Below are 12959 nucleotides of genomic sequence, written 5' to 3'. Positions count from 1 at the left end.
TTCCTTGCTGCAGCTCTGGCTGGTAACGTGATTCATTTCGAGTGAGTGAGTGAGTGGGTGGGTGGAGGGTTGGGTGAGTTTAGCTGGTGAGTGGGTGGGTGGTTGAGTGGTTGAGTGAGTAAGTGAGTGGTTGAGTGGGTGAGTGGTTGAGTGGGTGAGTGGTGGAGTGGTTGAGTGGGTGCGTGGGTGAGTGGTTGGGTGGTTGAGTGAGTGTGTGAGTAAGTGGTTGAGTGAGTGGTTGAGTGGTTGAGTGAGTGAGTGAGTGAGTGAGGTGTACGACGATTTTAGAAATATTCAGCAATATCAGGGCGGGGGACACCAGACATGGCTTCACACAGTGTGCCCAGGTCGGGAATCAAACCCGCTTTAACCACAAGGCTACCCTAACGGCCATTATGTTCTGTGGATAGGATGTACGCACACAGAGGAGAGTACCATCATGGTCCTTTATTAATTTCTTACAGTGTTTCGCGGCTGAAACAATTTATGGATAACAACTTCCCTTCTATTGCAATAGTGACATTTCGCTGTAGATCCAGTAGAACAGTATTAGTGTCTACATCGAAACGTCGCTACTGCATTTAAATATAGAAATGGTCACCCATTAATTGCACAAACTGTTTCATCCGTATGCGTTATACATGTATTTTGAAATGCCTATCAAATACAGTGGGTATATTTAGAAAACCCACCCTCATTGTAGATTTTGAGTGTACTTGTGTTTAACTGGATTTTGACTTTAATGATTTCGTTACTACTATCCTAACAACAGATATCAATTTCAGTGAATGTAAATTTCCCTCAAGGGACACCGGGTGGTAAGTATGCCTTTTTAAAGTTTAATATAACTATCTAATAAGTTGTGAAAAAATGTGTAACCTGTACTGGGTTTTAACTCCTTTAAGCACTCTCCCCGCCACGTCAGGGTGAGGGGCACAAACAATGAGTGTTCCACCCACTGTACCAAGATATGGAGTCGAACCCGGTCCTTGGGCTCAACAACCAGACCGTAGCAAGTGTAGACCACCTCCCGCTATCTAACAGTGTTTTACTTCCAGTATGTTGTTTTTCATTGGTACAATTGTGCTGAGTTAGCTGGGGAAGTGAATTGTAGATTTTTTTAATCAATTTCATGTGGCAGAAACGATCGGTTGAAATTTGCCCACTGTGACTATTAACACCATCTATATATATATATAAGTGTCAATATTTCTGACTAAGTGCAACATCAATTCGGCAAATGCAAAATCCTAAGTATTGACTTGTGATAATAAGGTACCTTTTTTAATGCAAGTCATCTAGTCAGTCAGTTCGTCTAGTCAGCTCGTCTAGTCAGTTCGTCTAGTCAGTTCGTCTAGTCAGTTCGACTACAGTAATTGTGGTAAGGTGGGATGATGCTTCCTGTTGCAATAACATTACGTTAGCAAAATTGTAGGGGGCGGGACGTTCTTACAATATTCTTCATTTGAAATAGTATCAGCTAGCTTATCTTGTCCTATTTACATAATAAATCAAAATTTGTCTAACTGTTGTCCATATCTTCTGGCTCTCACTCGCTGTTCCGCAGGGTGTCCCTTCCCGATCCGCTCGCCATATTCCGGAATCTGCCCTGTGATGTGTGGAGGTGATGACGGACCTGGCTGCCCTGAAGGTGATGGCGACTAGATCAGCTTGGTATTAGTGTGTGCGTGTGTGCAGCGGTGTGTTGTGAGTCTTGTGGCGGCAGTGTTTGTATGTTTGTTTGTTGTTTAACGCCGTACTCAGCAATATTGCAGCAATATGACGTCGGTCTGTAAATAATCGTGTCTGGACGTGACAATCCAGTGATTGACTTGGTCAGTATCGATCCACGCAATTGGGATACGATGACAAGCATAAACCAAGTCAGCGAGCCTGACCACCAGATCGCTTATGACAAGCACAGTCGCATGGCAAACATGGACTGCTGAAGACCTACCCTATCCCGGATTTTCACGGGTCTCTTGTAGTGATAGTGATGTATACCTCGTACTATTGTATAGACATTGCCAGTCCTGTAGTGGCAATGATGCTTTTGTGAAACTGTCGTGTATGTATTGTCACGACAGTGTTGTACAGGTAGTATGAGCCTCGCAGTGACAGTGTTGTACAGGTGGTATCTGCCTCACAGTGACAGTGTTGTACAGGTATTATCAGCCTCGCAGTGACAGTGTTGTACAGGTATTATCAGCCTGGCAGTGACAGTGTTGTACATGTATTATCAGCCTCACAGTGACAGTGTTGTACAGGTAGTGTCAGTCTCGCAGTGACAGTGTTGTACAGGCAGTATCAGCCTCGCAGTGACAGTGTTGTACAGGTAGTGTCAGTCTCGCAGTGACAGTGTTGTACAGGTAGTATCAGCCTCGCAGTGACAGTGTTGTACAGGTAGTATCAGTCTCGCAGTGACAGTGTTGTACAGGTAGTATCAGTCTTGCAGTGACAGTGTTGTACAGGTATTATCAGTCTCGCAGTGACAGTGTTGTACAGGTATTATCAGCCTCGCAGTGACAGTGTTGTACAGGTATTATCAGCCTCGCAGTGACAGTGTTGTACAGGTAGTATCAGTCTTGCAGTGACAGTGTTGTACATGTATTATCAGCCTCACAGTGACAGTGTTGTACAGGTAGTATCAGCCTCGCAGTGACAGTGTTGTACAGGTAGTATCAGCCTCGCAGTGACAGTGTTGTACAGGTAGTATCAGTCTTGCAGTGACAGTGTTGTACATGTATTATCAGCCTCACAGTGACAGTGTTGTACAGGTAGTATCAGCCTCGCAGTGACAGTATTGTACAGGTAGTATCAGCCTCGCAGTGACAGTGTTGTACAGGTAGTATCAGTCTTGCAGTGACAGTGTTGTACATGTATTATCAGTCTTGCAGTGACAGTGTTGTACATGTATTATCAGCCTCACAGTGACAGTGTTGTACAGGTAGTATCAGCCTCGCAGTGACAGTGTTGTACAGGTAGTATCAGTCTTGCAGTGACAGTGTTGTACAGGTAGTATCAGTCTTGCAGTGACAGTGTTGTACATGTATTATCAGTCTTGCGGTGACAGTGTTGTACATGTATTATCAGCCTCACAGTGACAGTGTTGTACAGGTAGTATCAGCCTTGCAGTGACAGTGTTGTACAGGTAGTATCAGTCTTGCAGTGACAGTGTTGTACAGGTATTATCAGCCTCACAGTGACAGTGTTGTACATGTATTATCAGCCTCACAGTGACAGTGTTGTACATGTATTATCAGCCTCACAGTGACAGTGTTGTACATGTATTATCAGCCTCACAGTGACAGTGTTGTGCAGGTATTATCAGCCTCGCAGTGACAGTGTTGTACAGGTAGTATCAGCCTCGCAGTGACAGTGTTGTACAGGTAGTATCAGTCTTGCAGTGACAGTGTTGTACATGTATTATCAGCCTCACAGTGACAGTGTTGTACAGGTAGTATCAGCCTCGCAGTGACAGTGTTGTACAGGTAGTATCAGCCTCGCAGTGACAGTGTTGTACAGGTAGTATCAGCCTCGCAGTGACAGTGTTGTACAGGTAGTATCAGTCTTGCAGTGACAGTGTTGTACATGTATTATCAGCCTCACAGTGACAGTGTTGTACAGGTAGTATCAGCCTCGCAGTGACAGTATTGTACAGGTAGTATCAGCCTCGCAGTGACAGTGTTGTACAGGTAGTATCAGTCTTGCAGTGACAGTGTTGTACATGTATTATCAGTCTTGCAGTGACAGTGTTGTACATGTATTATCAGCCTCACAGTGACAGTGTTGTACAGGTAGTATCAGCCTTGCAGTGACAGTGTTGTACAGGTAGTATCAGTCTTGCAGTGACAGTGTTGTACAGGTAGTATCAGTCTTGCAGTGACAGTGTTGTACATGTATTATCAGTCTTGCGGTGACAGTGTTGTACATGTATTATCAGCCTCACAGTGACAGTGTTGTACAGGTAGTATCAGCCTTGCAGTGACAGTGTTGTACAGGTAGTATCAGTCTTGCAGTGACAGTGTTGTACATGTATTATCAGCCTCACAGTGACAGTGTTGTACATGTATTATCAGCCTCACAGTGACAGTGTTGTACATGTATTATCAGCCTCACAGTGACAGTGTTGTACATGTATTATCAGCCTCACAGTGACAGTGTTGTGCAGGTATTATCAGCCTCGCAGTGACAGTGTTGTACAGGTAGTATCAGCCTCGCAGTGACAGTGTTGTACAGGTAGTATCAGTCTTGCAGTGACAGTGTTGTACATGTATTATCAGCCTCACAGTGACAGTGTTGTACAGGTAGTATCAGCCTCGCAGTGACAGTGTTGTACAGGTAGTATCAGCCTCGCAGTGACAGTGTTGTACAGGTAGTATCAGCCTCGCAGTGACAGTGTTGTACAGGTATTATCAGTCTTGCAGTGACAGTGTTGAACACGTGTTATTCATGAGCAGATGCTGTCAGTCTACCTTGCTGTTTTATGGCAGATCCACATTACCCTGTATATAAAGTATGATGTAGCTAATGAACTACTTCCCTGCTGTCGTTTATCCGATGATGTTCCGACTGTTCCTGTTCTCCCACAGGAACGTTGTGCTGCGGCACCAACTGTGGAGGAAGCATGTGTGTGGCCCCGGTTCAGACACGTGAGTTGGACCATCTTCATCCTGACATTATGTGCACAGAGTCAGTTTATAAGTTGTTGAACAAGTATATAATGATTTACTCAATTATTAACGTGACATGTTGTATTGTACTGTGATCACTACTGCAATTTGTTTTAGAAAACCACTTCCTCTTTGAATACAGAACGAGTCGCTCATTTGTTTCTGGGATGGGCTGGAAGGGTGGGTGTGGTTGTGGGTGTGGTTGTGGTTGTGGTTGTGGTTGTGGGTGTGGTTGTGGATGTGGTTGTGGGTGTGAGGTTGTGGTTTTGGGTGTGAGGTTGTGGGTGTGAGGTTGTGGTTTTGGGTGTGGTGGGGATGGGTGTGGTTATGGTAGGGATTGGAGGGTGATTGTTGTGGATGGGGACGGACGTATTGTTTTAGCGACAACATATGCCGCACTTTTTCTGCTGCAGGTAGAACGAGGCATATCAAACATATTTACATCAGACATCCAACATATCCAGCAAACTACTTTGTTAGTTTGACCAACCCAAATATTGTTTTCAATTAATTTCGTGACCAATTTTTAATTTTTGAAATCCCAAGATATCACATGGATTTACAGCCTCATGTGAAGTGGGTAAAATATGGAAAGATATGCTCTTCCATCAAATCAATTTTGTCTGAGCTAATCTCTATGCATACCTTTGTTCCAGCTGGGAAATAGACACATTCAATAACTCGCAAGACTCCGAATAAAAACTGACATTGCATTTGGTTTTCCGAAGTCATTGCATCATATTGACTAACATCTGTTTTCCGGATTTTAGTAATAAGCATAATTTACAAACAATGACATCAGGATCTCGACTTTTCACACAATCTCACCCCAATTAGTGCTTACTGTTATAAAATCAAGTTTTGTGATCTTGACCTTCAGATGGTGAACATCAGATTTTGAAACTTATCCTATAAATATTTGCACCGTATTCTAAACTTTAGACATTGGTGTTCGTGAGTTAATTTTAGAAACATAGTTTTACCATGACTATCTTGTGTTTGGGTTAGAAGAACCTACGATCGTAACATCCAAGCTAAAAACAAATATCCGTTGGGATTGTTCATTTTGATGGAGAGGAAACATATGATGGATTATTTGGAATAGTTGGAAACATTTCACAGATGCTTATTCATTGACTCTGTCAGGGATATATCCCTGGAAGAAACTGGGGTATTGCAAATACTGCCATCAACAGCCCCGTCATTGCCATTTCCTCAAAGTGGTTTGTGTGTGTGTGTGTTGTTTGACGCCGCAATCAGCAATATTCCAGCTATATGACATCGGTCTGTAAATATCTGGAGTCTGGACCACACAAACCACAAATCATCACGAGCCTCGATCTCCGCAATTGGAATACGATGACATGCATCAAGCCTGACCACCCGATCCCTTTAGTCGCCCATTACGACAAGCATAGTCACCTCTCCTGACAAGCATGGGCTGCCGAAGAACTCATTTCATCAAAGCTTGACCGTCTTACTGTCTTACAACTTCCAGACCTTGACCCAAATAAAGAAAATTTATTTATGACTAAACAATTCTGTGTTGAAGGATGGGAGAACAAGTCTTGACAATGACCCGAGGTCTGGACGTCCTTCAACTTCCATCAATGAAGATTCAATCAAAAAGATAGACGTTTTACCATTGCCGAACTTATAATGTCAAATACCTAGGTCACGTGATCCCTGGAGAGCGTATCAAAACAGAACCTGATTACGATGATGTCCATCGATTTCGTGGATTCTCTTGATACTTAAGACGTTTTGTATGTCAGCAATATGTTTCATGTCTACTTGTAAGGCAACTCATTCACTGAAAAGACTGGCAACACTACCCTCACTTATGCCCTCAAGTCCACTAAGCTTGATGCAAACGGGCATCACTGCCACGCACAACTTGCCACCTACGACTTCTCGCTTGAGTATGTAGGAATGACGATGGAGAATGTAATGTAATTTACTAATCTTATCAAGTGCTGTGGAGACACTTGCCATTACTAGACCACCTCCGTGGTATAATGGTAGAGCGTCCGCCCAGAGAGCGGAAAGCCAGGGGTTCGATCCCCGGCTGCGTCATACCAAAAGACATCAAAAGATGGTTCTTGTCCGGCGCTCAGCATAAAGGGGCTAAAAACAAGGACTGGTCGGCTCGGAGTCAGTATAGTGTGTCTGAGTGGGGTATTCAACTGCGGCATGGTATCTCAGTGGGCTAGCACTATTAATCTGCATCAGTCCAGACTTGTACAAGCAGTCCCCCCCACCACCCCTTCCCCACCCCACGCCCCCACCCACACACGTGCATGCACATCGCTATATAAGTGCAATATTCTTTGACGCGAGAATAAATCCCACCCCACCCCATCTCACCTTCCCTAACTGGGGAGGTGATACTTTGCATGTTGGCAGTTGATGGTATGGCACCTTCTGACAAGATCCTTCATTTTGTTGGAATTTTATATACACGCCCACCCAGGAGGCTCTAACATCGGATCTGGATCTGCATCTATTCTCCGCCAGTAGGACTCTCTCACTGTACAAAGATGACCGTCTTCCAAGGGAAAAAAATACATATGTTGTAGCACCCTACTATCAACCGAGTCTGGAAGATATGATAAATCTATATGTGACAACATATTAGTGGACATAGTAACATATGTTGGACATCTTATTTGTAACAGGACCATGGCTTTATTTTAGACATGGTTTTACTGGCGGGGAATGATAACAGGTGTGGAAAAATATCAGCAGCTGCCAGAGGTATATTCTTCGGAAAGCTCCAAACTCAACTGAGAATGCATCTTTAGTTAGCATCGAAACCACTCAACCTATGGAGATGGTGTTCATCGCCTGACTCAGCTTTTAGATAAGAATACTCCACCACTGACAATGCTTTTATCCTATATTCTATAATTCAGAGATATCTATCAGTGAAACGAGGGAAGCTAAATGCTGTAATCGTAGATTTTGCAAAAGCTTTTGACTCTGTGAAAAGGGATAACTTGTTGTCACTCTTTCAAAGACATGGGCTAAGTAGCAAAATTGGAAAGTTATTATGCTCTCTATATAAAAATGTGAAGGTGTGTGTCCGGAACAATGGCGCTATATCGGATACTTTTGTAAGTAGCAGGGGTGTCCGACAAGGATGTATATTAAGTCCCTTATTATTTTCCTTTTTCATAAATGATTTGGCATATCAAATCCCCAAAAATTGCATTGATGGAATACAACTGCACCCAGAAACTAATAAATTATTTCTGCTTCCTTTCGCTGACGATATAGTCATGTTCTTGAGCACAATACCTGGCCTGCAAAAGCAAATACATGTATTAGAGAGTTATTGTGACGGGTCAAATCTTACTGTAAATACTGATAAAACCAAAGTTGTAGTTTTTAAAAATAGTGGTAACATATCCAGAAAAGAAAAATGGTTTTCCAGAGGGAAGCCTGTAGAATTTGTTCCATTTTATAAATACTTAGGCTTGTGTTTTACAAGTAGATTAACTTTGTCAAGGAATGCACATAACATTTAATTGCAAGCCAAGACAATTTGTGTAGGCATATTTAAAAGTCTTAGAGTTCTGGACAATGTTACATATGATGTTTATTTTAAAATATTTGATACAAAAATAAGTCGGATGGGGTCTAGAACATTTGGATGTTATTGAGAAAATACATTTATATGCATGTAAACGGTTCTTGGGGGTAAAATCTAGCACAGAAAACGCAAGGGTATATGGTGAATGCGGACGGTTTCCCATGTATATCAATAGCTATTTAAAGGTTATTAAATACTGGGTCAAGCTATTAAAAATGCTATAATATGATGCTTCTATACGGCAGCCATGGGAAACAAAATTGGGGATCAAAAGTTAAAAACATGTTATACGAATGTGGATATGGTTATATTTGGTTACAGCAATATGTAGATATGCCACAACATTTCTTCTCCCGTTTGACACAGACTTTAAAAGATATGTACATTCAAAAATGGCATGGTTCTTTGTCCAGTTCTAGAAAAGCAAACTATTACACTACATTTAAGACTACTATTATACTAGAACCTTATCTATTAAGTGTAAATTTACATAAGTTTAGAACCGTTGTGGCTCACATTATCTATTTATTGAAACAGGCAGATATGAAGGTATTGCAAGAGAACACAGACTTTGTAGGATTTGTAAAACTGATTGTACTGAAGATGAATATCACTTTTTATGTGTATGTCCAGTGTATGAAGATTTAAGAGCAAAATATCTAAATAACTATTTCTACCGCAACCCAAACGGGAACAGATTTTGTAAATTAATGACTTGTGATTGTACAGCAACTATTAGAAATTTATCAATGTTCATTTATCATGCCATGAAACTAATAAAATGTATGAATTTGTAACACGCCCCACACAATGTACTGTAGGCCTTTGGCCTCATAAGTACCATCAATAAAGATTGATTGATTGACTCAGCTTGGAGCCCTTCTCTTGTGGTTATGGTGAGGTGAAATGGGGTTGAACGTCGCCTCCAAGTGTGGTTATGGGAATTCCCTGGTCATTACAGATCATTTTACAAAATATGCCTTTGCCATCCCCACTGGCAACAAAACGGCACATACTACAGTCCAAGTACTGTTTGATCACATCATTGTTCACTGTTCACACTCTGATTAAGGCTGGAACCGGAAGGTGATATCCCCAAACAGTTGTGCAGCATATTGGGTATACTGGGACTACTATATAACATGATAGGTAATGGACAATGCAAGCGCTTTGCAGACTCAGATGCTCAGTACTCGGGAGAAGCAGCAAAAGGCAAAGACGAACGATCATCTTTCTCACTTATTGTATGCCTATAATTGTTCACTCCCAACTTACTCGTGTTTGGCAGACATCATAGGCTGTCTGTTGACGCTGCATTTGGTACAACACTGGCCAATATTTCATCACCAGCTAATAAACACTTTTTGCGGCTCTAGTGAGGAAATTTCATACTGCATAATCAGTGGAAAGAGGCGTATTACATGATAGATTCTGAACTTCAAAATCTGCCTCATGTTTTGACTAGACGCCCAGTGGCTGGACATAACTTACCACGCCTGGCTACACATATCTTTTAAAATAACTGAAAATGAGACAAGCCATGCATTGTCAAAAAGTCACCCATTACAACCCTTCTCTCTGGACATTGCGAAATTGTACACTTGAAACCTTTACCTAATGAGCTTGCAGTCTATATGTATCAACCATATTGGAGGAAAATAACAAACGTAACCATTTATAGCATGGATAATTATTTATCTCGATAACAGAGGATTTGTCATTGAAATGGGAAAAGTTGTTGGTCATAATGTGACCTCAGGATATCACCATGGAATAGCCTATAAACGGACCCTAATTCAATCATATGCATGATACGATGTCTCACATGGATTTCTCTGCGTGAATGAAGTACCATTCACTCGCATGTGCAGTTCAACATATTTCTTTGAAAAGAGCAAGAACACGGATAAACAGTGCACAGAATATGACATTTATGAATTAAAAGCAAAGATGAAAGGAATGCCAAACTTTATTCAAAGATGATTACATATCATTCTCTCCGTGTACATGTTTAATGTATTCCTTCTGAATATCTGGTTTCAAGGTCTGAAACTATTAGTGGACTGTTATATATAATCCTTTACTGACAGGCCACATAGGAAACTACATCTTTTCACTGACACCCTCCCACGTACGGAGCAAGGTTCTGGATTTCAAGGTCAATGGTATTAGGTCCATGCAAGATACCTACTACCGCCTCCACTTTCTGAGAGCCAACTGGCGCGAAGTGCATAATCTGTAATGTGACCAAAAAAGAACTCATTGCAAACGCGTTCTTAAGGACGATATCCATCACAATTGCTACAAAAAACTACAGTGGGTGAGATAATTCGGTGTAAGAAACCATTTTACATTATTTTGTAATAAGAATGGTGTGTCAGCCTGATGTAGGGGGGAAGTCAGAAGTGATGCATGAAAAGACATACCACTTAGCCCAAGGAATGATAAGACAAACCTAGAAACAAAATCAGGGGATTAATGACTTGTGCAAGAAGGTTTACCTCAACTGGAAGGCTTGCTAGAGTTCTGAAACATGCCGCCGGTTGATCTGCGTTAAGAAGGCTCACGTCTCTCTCAAACATCTGTCTCATCTTCTCGTCAAACTCAGCTGTTGTTAAATGTGAAATGTAAGTATGAACTGAATAACATACATGAGTCTGGAATTGGAACTTTGAGATTTTATTCACAAAGCGTGCACAGGACTGTGCATTTTGATAATTTGTAGGAAGCTACCTAACTCCTAGTATATTTGCCACTTTTGACTGTTCTTTACTTCAACCCTCATCCTTTTCACTAGGAGATGTTACAGCAGGTAAGTATTGGACATCCAGGAATGCTTAGGTGCTTTGGAGATTCCTACCACAAATTCAGCTATTTTTTATTTTGATGATAATCATGTAGTTAGGTTAATGTACTATGACACGCAACGATTGTTTCAGCCAGATGAATTTATGGTCATTTAAAATCTGACTGGTCAGAATAAAATCCACAGCTTTGATATCTCTTTGAAAAACAACACAACTGTACACCTGTTTACATCACTTCGTGTGCTGATATATCAAACAGTTCAATGTATAACTAAATGAGCTACAGTGCTACCGTGTTATTATTCCTGGACAGAGCTTATATTTATCTAGTATTTATCCCCCTTTTAAACCAACACGCACAGTAGCTAGGAAAGGTTTTCTGCTGGTGACTTAACCCATGTGATGCTGTATGTATAGTAACTGATGCGCTAACCATATACGTTTAACTTTATAATAAAACTTGTAACAATATGATAATACTAACTTGTAACTACATGATAATACTAACTTGTAACTATATGATAATACTTACATGAAACGATCTATATGTAAGTGCTTAACTGCCAGACATACCTTTGACATGAAATATTTGCTTGCCAAGAAGTAAGTGCTCATCATCCTCGAGAGACATATCTGGATACATTGACCCCAAGGGAGGGCGTAGTCACTGCAGCGGTACACAGGGGTCGTCTTCACCTCATAGCCCTTTCGTGACAGAAACTTTGTCAACTGTGGCCAGCGGCATGCTTTCTCAACATTAAGAACTGAAATTAACAGATATTCCTGTCTTTGTCATGTAAACAAACATATGAGATAAACATGTCAATTGACAATAAAAGGATAGCTGTTCTATCTATAATGTAGTTTCTGAATGATCGTCATGACCCCACGCTGAAAGCCATTGTGTCATACTGCATCTGTGGACGATGATTGGACAAAATCAAATGTCCTTCACGATTAATGAAGTTTGGTTTAGATTTGTCTAGAAGTAACTTTGTTATAAGGGAAACATCAGCAATGTTTTTGCAATCGAACTCGAAAGCAATACCTTTGGGTTCCCGATTTCCTGTAAAACAGCAATTTGAGTAAGTGAAGTGAAAGGGTGAATATTTCTGAGGCAAGATAAGCGGTATTCAAGCCGACTGTTAATATCTATGGGCAAAGATTAAAGGACCGACATTCCGATCAAAGTCTGTTGTAATTAACAACATGGTTGATTCTCTGAGAATAACATAATGCTTTGGTGCAACCAAAATACAAACACGTGATGAGCAAGGATCAACACCATCGGGGCAAGATCACTTACAATCAGCTAAGGCACAGAGCCTGACCACCTGATCCAAACTGAATCGTCTCTTATGACAAGCTACGTGAGGTGGTCTACGCGTTACAAAATGGCGATGCAACAATTACACTAACCTCAAAATGAAAATATAACTTTGATGTCAGTTAGACCCTCCACTTTTGCCTTAATCTGCAATATGTCTGCCGTCTCGTCCTCCCCTCCTTAGGAGGAATTGTGATGTCAACTCAGTACAGAAGGGCGTCTCTATCATCATAGCTGCCGCCGAGAACCGACCGGGGGAGACACGGAAGGGTGAGGAGACCAATGAGGAGCATGAACATTGTTGTAAAATCGTAATTGCTCCGCACAAACCGAAAGTCCAGGTTTATTTGAGTTCCGCCTTTAATTTCTGGCTATGAACAACAATATAATTGCCATATCATTGTACACATTTATAACCAGATTGTGAAAAGTATCAAAACATTACTTTTCTGCCAATTAGAATTTTTTTATTATACCAGATATTTTGCGAAGTAATATAACTATTTTAACTTTTGCCATTCTCTAATCTAGATGTAAAGTCCCAAGAGGCTGAAAGA

The 12959-nt window shown here is 41.2% G+C and overlaps 1 long non-coding RNA gene and 1 pseudogene across 1 annotated transcript; one reads left to right on the top strand and one right to left on the bottom strand.

The window, feature by feature from the left end:
- Nucleotides 1–778: 778 nt before the first annotated feature.
- Nucleotides 779–5386, top strand: LOC139460531 (uncharacterized). The gene is made up of 4 exons (XR_011652804.1): nt 779–818; nt 1568–1651; nt 4593–4652; nt 5330–5386. It is a non-coding gene; the product is annotated as an uncharacterized lncRNA (long non-coding RNA).
- Nucleotides 5387–10381: 4995 nt separating this feature from the next.
- Nucleotides 10382–12701, bottom strand: LOC139460530 (uncharacterized; annotated as a pseudogene).
- Between the last annotated feature and the right edge of the window lie 258 nt (nt 12702–12959).

Source organism: Haliotis cracherodii, unplaced genomic scaffold (assembly GCF_022045235.1).
Source record: "Haliotis cracherodii isolate W230 unplaced genomic scaffold, xgHalCrac1.p SCAF_14, whole genome shotgun sequence".
NCBI lineage: Eukaryota > Metazoa > Mollusca > Gastropoda > Lepetellida > Haliotidae > Haliotis > Haliotis cracherodii.
This window is presented reverse-complemented; position numbering and strand designations above follow the sequence as displayed.